The sequence below is a fragment of the Tenrec ecaudatus genome, unplaced genomic scaffold (genome assembly GCF_050624435.1).
Source record: "Tenrec ecaudatus isolate mTenEca1 unplaced genomic scaffold, mTenEca1.hap1 Scaffold_60, whole genome shotgun sequence".
In the NCBI taxonomy this organism is placed as follows: Eukaryota; Metazoa; Chordata; class Mammalia; order Afrosoricida; family Tenrecidae; genus Tenrec; species Tenrec ecaudatus.
The window spans coordinates 252,704-266,312 of record NW_027459484.1 but is presented as its reverse complement, the minus strand read 5'-3'; the positions used below and the strand labels follow the sequence as shown (position 1 = coordinate 266,312).

General features: G+C 40.6%; 1 long non-coding RNA gene across 2 annotated transcripts in view; it reads right to left on the bottom strand.

The window, feature by feature from the left end:
- Positions 1-584: 584 nt before the first annotated feature.
- LOC142436753 (uncharacterized) overlaps positions 585-13,609 on the bottom strand; it is a 65,368-nt gene continuing 52,343 nt past the window's right edge. For both annotated transcript variants that reach the window (XR_012782097.1, XR_012782096.1), the window contains 3 exons: positions 9,473-9,584; positions 5,641-5,767; positions 585-1,674 (listed from right to left, as the gene is read on the bottom strand). This is a non-coding gene — a long non-coding RNA (uncharacterized LOC142436753). The remainder of the gene's footprint in view (positions 1,675-5,640; positions 5,768-9,472; positions 9,585-13,609) is intronic.

Below are 13,609 nucleotides of genomic sequence, written 5' to 3'. Positions count from 1 at the left end.
CACACACTTGGCCCAGGCCAAACTCCAGCACCTCTTCCTTTGTTTTGAAAGCTTTGTTACACTAACTCCAATGAAAGTTTTTCTTGTTGAAAATTTCTCATGATTAACGAGATCTGATGTCCACATATAAGATGTTCCACATTTAATTCATGCAAAGGGCTTTTTTCCTTTTGTCAAATCTCTGATGTGCTGTAAGGCATTGTGTCTGGCTGAAAGCTTTTCCACATTCATCACATATATGGGGTTTCTCTCCAGTATGAGTTCACTGATGAACAGTAAGAGAAGCCATCCAGATAAAGGCTTTTCCACATTCATGACATACATGGGGTTTCTCCCGAGTGTGAATTAGCTGATGAACAGTGAGAGAAATCTTCTGGATAAAGCCTTTGCCACATATATAGGGTTTTACTCCTGTGAATTTTTATATGAGTTTTGAGATTTCCTTTACGAATGAAGCTTTTGCCACATTCACTACATTTATGTGGTTTCTCTCCACTATGAGTTTGCTGATTAATAGTGAGAGCAGTCTTCTGGATAAAGCCTTTTCCACATTCACCACATACATGGGGGTTTTCTCCAGTATGAGTTCGCTGATGAACAGTAACTTTACTCTTTCTGATAAAAGCTTTTCCACATTGACTACACACATGGGGTTTCTCTCCAGTATGAGTTCGCTGATGAACAGTGAGAGCATGCTTCCGAATAAAGGCTTTTCCACATTCACCACATACATGGGGTTTCTCTCCAGTATGGGTTCACTGATGAACGGTGAGAACATTCTTCGTGAGAAAGGTTTTTCCACATTGACCACATACATAGGATTTCTCACCAGTATGAGTTCGCTGATAAACAGTAAATTTACTCTTCTGGCTAAAGCCTTTGCCATATTCACCACATACATGGGGTTTCTCTCCAGTATGAGTTCGCTGATGAACAGTGAGAAGAGTCTTCCTGATAAAGGCTTTTCCATATTCACCACATATGTGGGGTTTCTCTCCAGTATGAGTTTGCTGATGAGCAGTGAGATCACTCTTCCTAGTGAAGCCTTTCCCACATTCACTGCATACATAGGACATTCCTGCCACATGAGGTTCCTGATGTCCCTTGAGGTATGATACACTGTGAAAATTTTTCCCACATTGCAAGCATTTTCCTAGCTTTTGTCCTTCATGACTTTTTTGATAATGTTCATTGAGTTTGAACATTTTCTTGAATATTTGCCCACACTGACTGCATTCGTAGGTCTTATCTAGTATACCAATAATCTGGTGTTCATAGAACACAGAGTCTTCAATGAAGGTTGTTCCACATTTATCGCCTATGTGTAGTTTCTCAATTTCATCAGACTCCTGATGCTGAATGCACTGTGACTTCATGAACCTGGGTGGTTCACACTCAGGGAATTTCATTTCAGTATTAAATTGCTCTTGTTCACTGTGGAGAAAAGTTTTCTCATCTTCTGTATTTTGTTGCTTCTGTTCTGATTTAATTCCAGAATGATTAAATCTGATTTTACATTTTTTTCATGTAATCCAAACATCTCATAAGTTTCCTTTGGAGGAAAATTATTTTTATGCTGAGAATATGTATTACATTTGTAGCACCATTCCATTCTGTCAATGCATCTTTCACATTGCAAGTGCTCAAGCAAATGATCATCATCTTTCTGGATTTCTATAAAAGAACACAACATTGACTCTTTTAAATATCTTGGTTTTCAATGGACCCCATAAAATACACATTGATATAAAGTAGATCTTTAGTGACAACCCTCTTTTATGACTATAAATAAAACACTATGCTTAATGTTTATTGCCCATTGGACGAAATACAATCATGTAAACAATTCAAATGGTAAAAATAGTTACTATAGAAATCAGGTTGGATATGAAAGTGATAAATGGACACAGGTTTGATATTTGCTTAAAGAGGTACATGAATACATACAACAAACATAACAGAAGGAAGACATGAGACCAATAGACCACAGGAGTGATATGACTTGCTAATTCCATTTGGTAGAGGTTAAATGTATTCATTTAATCAATCTTTACTGAAAGACAACTAAGTGCTAGATAAAGTTGGGAATGCGAAACATGGCGAATATTCTACTTGGGAGAAAACCATTTTTACAGGTATATATGAAAGGGATTATGGTACAGAAACACATTCCTTATGTTTGTGGAGCCTGTATTTTAGCTCACAGCACTCCTCTTACAGTGCTGTCCTGTGGTGGCGTGCAGGTTGCTGTGATGCCAGAAGCACTGCCACCCAGTGTTTCAAATACAAGCAGGACCACCCATGGTGCACAGGTCTTAGTGGATTCTCCAGAAATAGGGACTGGGAGGAAGATCTGGTGATCGACTTCTGGAACATGAACCCCTCAGGTTTAATGGCAATGAAATAACACTGAACAAGTACTAAATCCTCAAAGTACAGTCAACCATAATGATGTAGATGGAGGAAAAGCTTTGGGGACCTTCAGTGCTTGACATGGCATGACTGAAAATGAGAAAAAATAGCTGCTAATATCCTCTAGTAAATGGAAAATGGCATACATGCAATATTGTCATGAAAAATTGCAAGTTGTCAAAACAAAATGGAATGGTAAAAATTGATAGTGTATGCATTATTCAACTTTAATAGACTGGTACTGGCTATTTTTAATTAGATAATCAAGTGGTTTATAAGGCTGAGATCGACAAATTCAAGAAGACTGGCATCATATTCATTATCCAAAAGCACACTGCAATATCTTCCCTGATGTATAATTTTGTCAGTGGTAGGCTAATATTCATATGCCTGCAAGCAAGACCAGTTAGTACAAGTGTTATTCAGTTTTGTGCACCAATTAAAGCAAACATAGAAGCATTCACAAAGTTGGAGAAGAGTCCCAGTCACATACTCTTAGTTAAATATCATCGCCACACTATCCTTTCATTGTAGTGCCACCTTAATGATACCTCATACAAGCGCATGGCTAATTACTATCTGCCAGCTGCTTTAACGACAAGAGCAGACATGTTGTTGTTATTGTTCTCCCCGCTCAGGAGACAATTACTCCACTCCACCTACCCTCAGCACTGGTCTTAAGTTGCTCATCCAATTATTTCAGGGATCCCGAGGCTAAAGATCCTGCCTACCTTGTTAGGTAGCTAGGTGTCTGCCTGTGTTTGTGTGGGAGGCGGGGGAGCTGCATGCCCTGAGATTATATAAATTGGTGAAAGAATGCAAAGCCTTTTTATTTCTGCCCTTCAATTACACACCAGTCCTTTAGGACCCATCCAGTGGGCATTTAAGAGAGAAAGAGATAATTGATTCCTTAAGTGACAGCAACAAAGGGAACCTGATTGCTTTCAAAGCTAGGCATCTTTCAGCTGAGAAGCAAGAAGTCAGGCACCTGTAGCAGCTGTATACTAACATCTTCCTGGAGGGCAGTTGGGGGGAAATCTCTGTCTGGAGATTGCTCATTAGCAGTTCTAGCTTTGGGACTTGTGGGGGTTTTCTTCCAACACTAGAACTGGTCTTCCAAGCCCTGTGGTCAGGAGTACAGATATAAGGCTGCTGCTCACACTTTCATCCAGGTTCTGTTTACCACCACAATAATGAAATTGAGGGGAGAAGGGATAAAGGAGAGCTGATATCAAGGAATTAAAGAAGAAAAAGTTTTCAAACTGTGGTAGCTATTGTACAGGACTGCTCCATGTAATTGAACTATGGGAAGTTATGATATCTATAAGAGCTCCCAATAAAATATTTAAAAATATATATTGAAATTTTCACATGAATTTTTCAGCCTGACATTGATCAACCAAACAATCATACACACTGATAAGTGTAAAATTTGGGGAAAGTAGCAGTAGTTGGAAAATGTGACCTTAGTAACAGAAATGACACACAGGTTCACTGATAACATTTTGAGACTAATGATGAATTCATAGCAAATTCCTTATTAAACACCAGAAATGGAAACTACACATATGGATTTTCCGGAATGGAACAAATGAAAATCAAATCAACCACATCTACAGAAAGAAATGGTGGAGAAGCTTATAAGTCAAAACACGCCCAGGGGTTAACTGTGGAATAGATCATAAATTGCTCAAATCCAAGTAGAAGCTAGCCAAAGTAGCTAGAGCACAGCTTAGAGACTATGTAAAGAATAAACATGAGGAATAAAAGTCTGACTGAAGACTAATGACAGAGACCAGATGAGATGTGGGATGACATGAAAGGCAACTTACACATGGAAACCAAAAGGCTACTCAAGAGACAGAAAAGAAAAGAGAGCAATATTGAATGTACTATCCATTGTTTGAATAACAGCAATAAAACCTATTGGAATATACTGCAAAAATGTTCTTTAGAAGCAGCAACAGTCATCTTTCGTGTATTGGACCTGTTAAGAAGGGGTGGGCCTAAGGAAGGGACACTACATAGTAAGAAATATATAGCAGACATTGCTTAATTAAAAAAAAACATGCCCTTTCCACTTACAAAAATTATTGGAGGAACAGACAACTTAAAAAAATCTTACAGGTAGAAAAAAATGTAAGGTACAGTGCTAAAGTATACTTTAAGCTGATAATTTTCTTGCTAGGAAGATGATTTTAGATACCTGGAAACAACAGAAGTCATAAATATATTTCACCAAAAGGAGTAAAATATGGGGAAATATGTCTGTTAAAGAATTCCAACAGAGAAGGCAAATTGACCATCTCTCTAAGAAAACAGAAAGAACTGACATCACCTGCATGAAGAAAACTTTAAAGGAACAGGACACCAAATGAGAATATGGACACCAAATCTTTAGAGAAACTCCAAGGGGGGAAGCTAAGGAAGCACAAAGGAGACCCGTTTATGGTGGGAGCTCAAGATGCAAGATGGTGCTGCATACTGCAAATGGATATCCATTCTTACTCAGTAGGGGAGGAATGTGCTGTATTCAGAGGACAGTTACTAATTCAGAGTTCTCTGTTTGGAGAGAAGCGTGCAAGACAGATTTTCATAGTAAAGTGGAAACATAAAAGAAGGGAAAATTTCAGAATGTTAAAGAAAATTATGGAAGCAAACACACTTAGTGTAAAACAAGAAAATGGAAATCTAATCTCATAAGAGCTACAGGTGTACTTCCCTAAACATCTTGGACAAGTGAACTCTCACATACAAAGTAGCACACACTTTTATGCATTTTCTGACACCTTTCATAGATATGAGGCCTTCTCCCTGTTCAATCAACTACCCCAGCCAATTCCCCTTAAGGTGTTTTGACCATGCATCTGAGAAAATTCCACTATAGCTTGCTTCTAATACCAAACACAGTTCTCTTGTTCCAATTGAGAGAAAGCTTCTGGGGTGACAATTAGATAACCTGTTTAAGGGAAATTACAGAATCTTGGACACACCAAAATTAACGTAAAGTTTGTAAAGACTGCAGTTTTGTATTTCTAGAAAAATAATGTTCAAAGGAACAAAGTAAATAGCATTCTTTCAAGGGTAGAAGACCTAACCCACTAACCTAGGATGAGAAAATGCAATGAGAATCTACCTCTTTGAGAATACCACAAACACCGCAAAGTTTTTAACATATAAGACAGGAAAAGCCAGTGACGAGGTCAATGACTTGAGAATTCTCCTCACCAATGGAAACCAGGTTGTGATAGTTCTCCAACATCACATCCTGATATAGGGTTTTCTGAGCAGAGTTCAGGAGCTACAATTCCTTCCGGGTGAACTTTACAGCCACATCGTTGAATGTCAGTGGTTCCTGTAGTAAGAGGGGTCTACTTAATGAAGTATTTTCCATTTGAAGATTTAAAAAAAATATATCTTACAGTAAAAAAAGCAAAACAATAATAAAAACTATTGTGGTAGTTCATTCCATAATGCGTCATTAACTGAGGACTTGGTACAAAATATTTTACCTTATTTCTACATTCACGACCATCAGCCGAGAAAACTAGCCCTAATTTTAGAAAGATCTCCAGTGTTCTGAGAAATAAATGTTTTCAAATACATTCTCCAGGTCAAATACTGTGCCCCCACAATAGCTAGCTCCACATTAAGGAGCAGGCTTAAAGGAGCTCCCATAGTAGAGGAATCATTTCTGTACCTGGCTACTTCACTATGCCTGAAGGTTATCTGTATATCTGAGCAATCAGGTTCTAGAGCCAGCCCAACATAAATGTAGCAAACACCTGGGGAGGGCACAGGGCCGGTTTGAAGTCAACTAACACTAGGTCAAGATGGTAACTCAGCATCTTGCTTGTTTAGAATTTTACCCGCTTATGATATGACCCATTAACTATGTACATGCTAACTGCATGACACGAACGCCTTATGGAAAGACATGTAAGCTCCATTATATATACCCACTGGAAAATATATTCACTCTCTCAGGCCTGACATGGGAAGAGAGCCCCTGTGTCCAGCTGTCTGCTCTCTGTCTTTTAATATTTTCACAATTGCAATGTCACTCCTGAGGATCACTTTTGGAGTGTTGGGGACCCCAGTGCCTGAAAATAATGCACCCACTCTTAACATTAGAATTTTGAGTTCCAGTGACATTATCTGAATGTTCTAGAAATAGCTCAGCTTTATAATCACACAAGGTATATAAAGACCTATTTGTTATTAAATGGCATTAGGGTTTCTACCAGCATCACCATTATTAGAGGCTCGGTACCTTCAGTGGCAATAAGTACTGGGAACAGTGCAGATGGGGGAGGTCAAACATACCTCAACTCTCCAACACTTTTTGTCAACTCTAAAACAAGTCAATCCTTCCACACCACTCTGTCTCACTTCTGGGTTTGATAATCTGTTGCTGTGGTCACACAACACTCAATAGATCAAAGTGGTCTATTAATGAACAAGGTACAACTCGGGATCAGGAACAAGAAGCTATAAGTCAGAACCAAGATCAGAATGTTCATAGACATTATCTCCCTTACTGAGTGCAGAACAACTTTCTAAGCTCTTAAAGGCCACCTTAGGACAAGCTCCTCTTGACAACCTTAGGACAAATTCTCCTCAGCCACCTTTGGAGTGAATTATCTTAACTTTAATTGCAAGGTCCTCTTGAACTTGCCATCTTTCACCACATGCTCTCCAAGGCGCCCCCAGCCTAATTCTGCTGGGTGGATCTCTGGAGCCTTCCTAATCTTGCCTAGGCAGGGAAGATGCTGGGTTGGCCCAAGAAGCCAACATATTAAGAGGGAGAGAGAGAACTGCCTGCAGGCATGGTTTGAGAGGAGACAGTGAGGCATTATCCTGTCATCTGAGCTGTTGATTTGGGTTTATTAGCCCCTGCAGCCACACAGTTCAGAATGAACCCATGGATTAGGGATTTGCAGCTTCCAAAAAATTAATGTGGCATTTCCTTGAATGGCAACTATGAGCTGCCTGTGTGACCTGACTTGAGAGCTTCCTCCACTCTATGAGCCATTAGCTTGCTGTCTGACCTTCCAATTTGGGTTCCTCAGCCCCTGCAACCTATTAGCTGACGAGATTCAACAACTTCTCTTTGTGAGGCAGTGGACTGTGGTCTGACCTGATGATCTGGTTCATCAGCGTTTATAAACAAATCAATGAGGAAAAACCTACAGACTGATTCCTGACCTTTATATAGATCTGGAACTCACCAGCTTCCACATCTTGAAGAGCGATTTATTTACTTGATGACTTTTGAGTTTTGTGAGATGTTGCTGAGCAAATCATGGACCATCTTGAACCTCTACCACATAGGGATGGGTCTACTGCTGCTCCTGCAAAATGAACTGTACTATTCATGGGTCAAGAGCTGCACCAATGGAGACAATGACCAGGGCAGAAGGGACAGAGTGACAGAGCCAATGGTGTCAGGTCCAGAAAGGGCTTTTCAGCCAAGAAAGTGGGACAGGCAGGCAAGATCAAGAAGAGGATATCCAAAAGTAGTTGAGAGGACCATATAAAGATGGAACTAAGAAATGAGCCTATCTTTAGAAGGAAAAATGTCTGATAGGGGACAGGGAAAACAGGCCTTCCCTGAAGAAGAGCAAATGTGCCTACATGGTTCTTTAATATGAAAGTCAATGTGTAGCCTACTAATTCTGATACCAAATTATACTCTGTTACTGAGTAAAACTTGTACCTGTGACTCTGGACTGTAATTAGTCCATGGCCACTGCAAAAAAAAAAAAAAAAAGAATAAGCTGAGTAGGAGAGGAGTGTGGCAAAGATACTGGTGTCAGACTGGAAAACCATTGGAGGGTACAGGTCTGTCTAAGCTCTGCCTCATATGAATCAGAGCTGATGTTGACAGTTAATTCTCTCTCCTGCATCTCTAGTTAGAGGAGGTGAGATGCTGTCTCATTTTTAAACCACTAATGCAACAAGACCCATTTTAGATGCATTGATGAGAATGCTGCTGTGTGGGAGAGTATTTAACATATCACCTTCAGAAATAAGCATTAAAGAAAGTTACTCAAACAAAAATCCCATGGACTACTGAACTCTCCTAAAGAAGTGATTTTATTTCTCCTTAAAAACCATGTATAGCATATAATTTGAAAGATATGCTGGCCATAGAATAATAAATTATGAGCTGGAAGATAATGTTATCCAAAGAATCCTCAGTGCTATATTATGTTCAATGTCAATAGTTTATTGTTAATCCTATGATCAATATATTCCTAATCTTCTCCAGCCAAATGTTGAAATCAGAGTAAAAGTTTAGCTCTAAGTTCTACTATTTCAAATTTCTGCTTTTCCAATGAACTGAATCAGTATTATACAGGCTCCTACAATTCCAGTAGAAAATACAGAAAAGGATAAAACACATCAGAAGCACCTGAGCCTTGGCCATTTTCTTTAGTCCTTAGGACACTACAGGCAACTGGGATGCTCTGTCTTATCTGGATCAGCTCTAATGATGCTCACAAATTTCAATCTCTCGTGAGGAAATCCCAAAAGTAATAATATAAGGCACTCTTCCTCCTTCCTCTAAGCTGCTGGTGATGCACCATCGGCAGGCTGATGGGAGAATACAGTGTAACACATAACCAATAGGTCCAGGTGCTGTTACTGTTCTTTCCTTCTTCTAAACACCCAAAGTCCCCAATACTGTTAACGGTGCCCTTACTGAGTAATGGGAAACATGCTTATACCATGAGCAATAAAATCTAAAACTCATAATGTTCACACATGTGAATAAAAGATTATTTTATAACAAATAGAGATTGGGCAATCAAATATAAATATAAAAAAAAAAACAAAGAGTTGGATCCCTACCCCACAGCATACAAACTACCAATTCCTTACTGTGTGACTCTCAAACAGAATGACAAATCAATGAACCTTTAAGATGATTATGTTAATTAAAGCATCTGGAAACATTTTACATGGGATATATAAAGAGCTATTATAAACTAAAGATTATTTTATAGGAGAACTATAAATTGTAAAATAACTTTAGAAACACTTTTAAACTCACCATCAAGTAGAGTTAGACATATAAGCTGCAGATAGGACACAGGAGAACTGCTGTACAGAGCTTCCAAGATTCTAAAGCCATGACAGGATGCTAATGGGTGTGTACCTCTGACCTTGAGGATAGAAGTCCAACACTTAACACATGTCAAAAACAAGGCTCCATAATAAACATTTATTAGATTGAAATTTATATCTATACATATATAAATTACATATAAATGTAAATGAAGAAGTATATATCCCCCAATAATGAGTGCACTTTTGAATCCCAATATAGATAATGTTTTTAATATACCATTATTTGTAGTACCTAATGCAGTTAGATCAGTGGTTCTCCACCTATGGGTTGAGACCCTTTTGGGGGTTGAAGGACCCTTTCACAGGGGTTGCCTGATTCATAACAGTAGTAAACTTACTGTCATGAAGTAGCAACAAAAGTAGTTTTATGGTTGGAGCTTCACCACAACATGAGGAACTGCATTAAAGGGTCGCAGCATTAGGAAGGTTGAGAATCACTGAGTCAGACAGGTGGTCTATACAAGTACACAGTCTAGCTATGCCCCCTTAACTTCCTCCAAATTATTTACCTGGGTTTGTCGCCTGCCAATGTGAACGAGGAAAAGTTGTCCCTCATAGTGGTTACTGTCAGGCTGCTAATTGCAAGGTCAGCAATTGGAAACCACCAATTTCTCCTCGAAAGCATGAGTGACATGGCTTTTTACTCCGTTATAAAGTTACAGTCTTGGAAACCCACTGGGGCTGTCATATAAGACAATCGGGCAGCTTGGCCAACAATACATTGGTACCGTTGTGCCTTGTGGTTATGTAAATAAACTGTCTGAAACCTAACCTACAGATTAGTTACTTTGGAATTCATGTTACAACTAATTGAGTTATTTCAGAGACAGAAATTGGGATCTCACTACCAACAAAAAAGAAGAACCAGGGGGACTTCCGGCAAGATGGCGAAGGAGTAACAAACACCAGAGGAACTCCACAGAATTCAAGCTAGGAGAGTTACTTAGAGATAACTGAACACTGCTGGAATGCAGGAGGAGCATCATAAAGACAAGTAGGCACAGACCCATGGGGTTTTGAGGGGCTGGGGGCTTTTGGTTTACTTCAGTGGAGGCCGGCTGGGGCTTGACCTTTGCCCCGCCACTGTCTCTGCCAGAGCCAGGACCATTTGGAGCCTGTAGGGCTGCTTGGTCTCAACACAGCCACAGTTTGCCACCACCTGCCTTGGGGCAGGCACTAGACCTTTGCATCTCCTCTCTGTCACCCTATCAGTCTTGGAGGGCTGTGCAGCAGCCTTTTCTCAACACAGCCACAGCTTGCTGCTACCACCTCCGAACAAGGATTAAACCCTTGCAGCTCCTCTGGCCTGGATAAGGGCTCAGCTACATTGTTGCTTTCTATCCATCTCTTCACTATATTCCCCCTCCCCCGCCCCTCATGGGCACATTTGGCTTGCTTTTTAACTTTTTTTTCTCCTCTTTTCCTCTTTCTTGGTCTCTCACACTCTACTGCTAACCTCCAGAACACTCCCTTAGCTTAGGGCATTTACACCTGAGCCACACGCAGCTAGGTGAGCTCCACCCTGTGTAGTTAGCAGGCTGGAAAAATCCCTGCTGGCCCCCAACAGGGGATACTCTGCTCAACTTCTGACTGGGGAACTCCTTCCAGCCTTTGTGCCTGTGGGGCATAAGGCAGCTCGGCCAACACTCCTCAACAAAAGTTACTGCAGGAGCCTCTGCCCAACCTCTGCAACACCAAAGCAGGCAACCCTTCTGGGTCACTCCCCCGAGAGGGAAGCCACAGGAGGACAAAGTGGTAGGTTAATTCCATAGTGAAATAAGCTATAGGCAGTTCAAAGTCTCCCAGAGAGAGCCAGTGCTCTTCGACTCCCTGGAAAATGGCACCTGGCTCATCTAAAACAACGCAACACAAGCAGCCATCATCCCCAAAAACCTCAACAAAAAAAGGAGAGGAACAAAAGGCAAAGCCAGAAGATGTCCTGAACATAATGCATGCATAGAGGAAGCAGACATTGAGCTGCCACAGAAAGAAATTTTCAGAATGTTACTTGGAGTCAGGGGATATGAGGGAAACAATACAGAAAAATGATGAAATGATAGAAAAGGTAAAAACCATAAATCAAAGAAAAATACAGGAGCTTAGGGAGGAGATAATAAAAACCAGTAGCACACTCATGGACCTCGACAAGCAACTGGAAGAATCAGAGGCCCGCATCAGTGACTTGGAGGACAGCCAAGCAGACTTCAACAAACGAGAACAAAAATCTAATAAGATCATCAGAGAAGCTGAAGAAAACTTAAGAACTAAGTCTGATGCTATGAAGCGGTACATCATTAGAATTATTGGCTTACTGGAGGAAGACAAAACAAAGAAGTCATCTGCAACAGTAGTGAGAGAATTCTTGGAGGAAAGCTTCCCCAGCTTAGTGAATTAAAACAAGGCAACCATTCAGGAAGCTGAAAGAATCCCAGCAAGACTGGATCCCAAGAAGAAGTCATCAAGGCACATAATAGTAAAATTATCCAACTTTGAGGAAAAGGAGAAAATCATGAGAGCAGCTAGGGGAAAACAAGCAATCATATATAAAGGTTCCCAAATAAGAATATGATCAGACCTATCAGCAGAAACTATGAAGAAGAGAGAGTGGAGTAACATTTTCAAAAAATTGAAGGAAAACAATGCAAACCCAAGAATACGCTACCAAGCCAAATTATCAATCAAGATAGATGGAGAAGAGTCATTACATTGCACGCTCATCTCGATAATATGATCACTGAAGACAGATTTGTGCATAAGCAAATGTGGTGAAGAAAGTTGATGGTGCTCAGCTATCAAAAGATATAGCATCTGGGATCTTAATGGCTTGAAGGTAAAAAAGCGGCCATCTAGCTCAGAAGCAACAAAGCCCACATGGAAGAAGCATACCAGCCTGTGCAATCACAAGGTATCAAGGGATCAGGTATCAGGCATCATCAGAACAAAAAATCTTACCATAGTGAATCAGCGGGGGAGTGTGGAGTGGAGACCCAAAGCCCATTTGTAGGCCACTGGACATTCCCTTACAGAAGGGTCTTGGGGAGGCGATGAAACAGTCAGGGTGTGATGTAGCAACGATGAAAATTACAACTTTGATCAAGTTTCTGGGTGCTTCCTCCCCCCCTCCAACTGTCATGGTCTGAATCCTGACTTGCAGGTCTGACTAGACCAGGGGATGTACACTGGTGCAGATGGGAACTGAAAATGCAGGGAAGCCATGGCAGATAATCCCCTCAGGACTGGTGGTGTGAGTGGTGATATTTGAAGGGCACAGTGAGGTTGGGTTGGAAAAGTGGAACCTATTTCAAGAATCTACATGTGACCTCCTCCCTGGGGGACATACAACAGAAAAATGGGACACAGAAATATATGACAAAATAACAATTTATAAATTATCAAGGGTTCATGAGGGAGGAGGGAGTGAGGAGGGAGAAGAAAAATTGAGGACCTGAAGCCAGGGGCTTGGGTGGAGAGCAAATGTTTTGAGAATGATGAGGGCAACAAATGTAAAAATGTGCTTTACACAATTGATATATGTATGGATTGTATTAGGAGTTGTATGAGTCCCTAATAAAATGACTTAAAAAAAAAAAAGAACCAGGAGTAGGGGCCTTTAGATCCCAGATTCTTTCACAGAAATTCTTCAATCCAGCAGACAGGCAGCTGTGACACAAGAGTGGACATGAAGGGAAGAAGCAGCAACAGAGACATGGTGGCAGCAGAACCAAGAGCCTGAGACAGAGCAGTGGCATTCCCAGACCACAGAACAAGAGAGCTAAGTGCCTTTGGGCAGGAGGTTAGAGGTGAAATAGGGGTACATTTGAGTTCTTATCTGGGGAACTAGATTTGCCAACCCACATAGAGCTAAGTGTGTCTGGTATAAGGCTAAGGTGCAGAGAGAGAATTTATCCACAGAACTAAGAGAACTTTGTAATTTTTGTACATTTAGGACAGAAGCCAGGGGGTTGCAGGGCCTGACCTCACCTGCAGGTACGGCTGTCAAGATGCTGTCCCAGAGAACTGTACCTTGAGGCACTGATGATGCTAAATTGTGTGTTAGGGT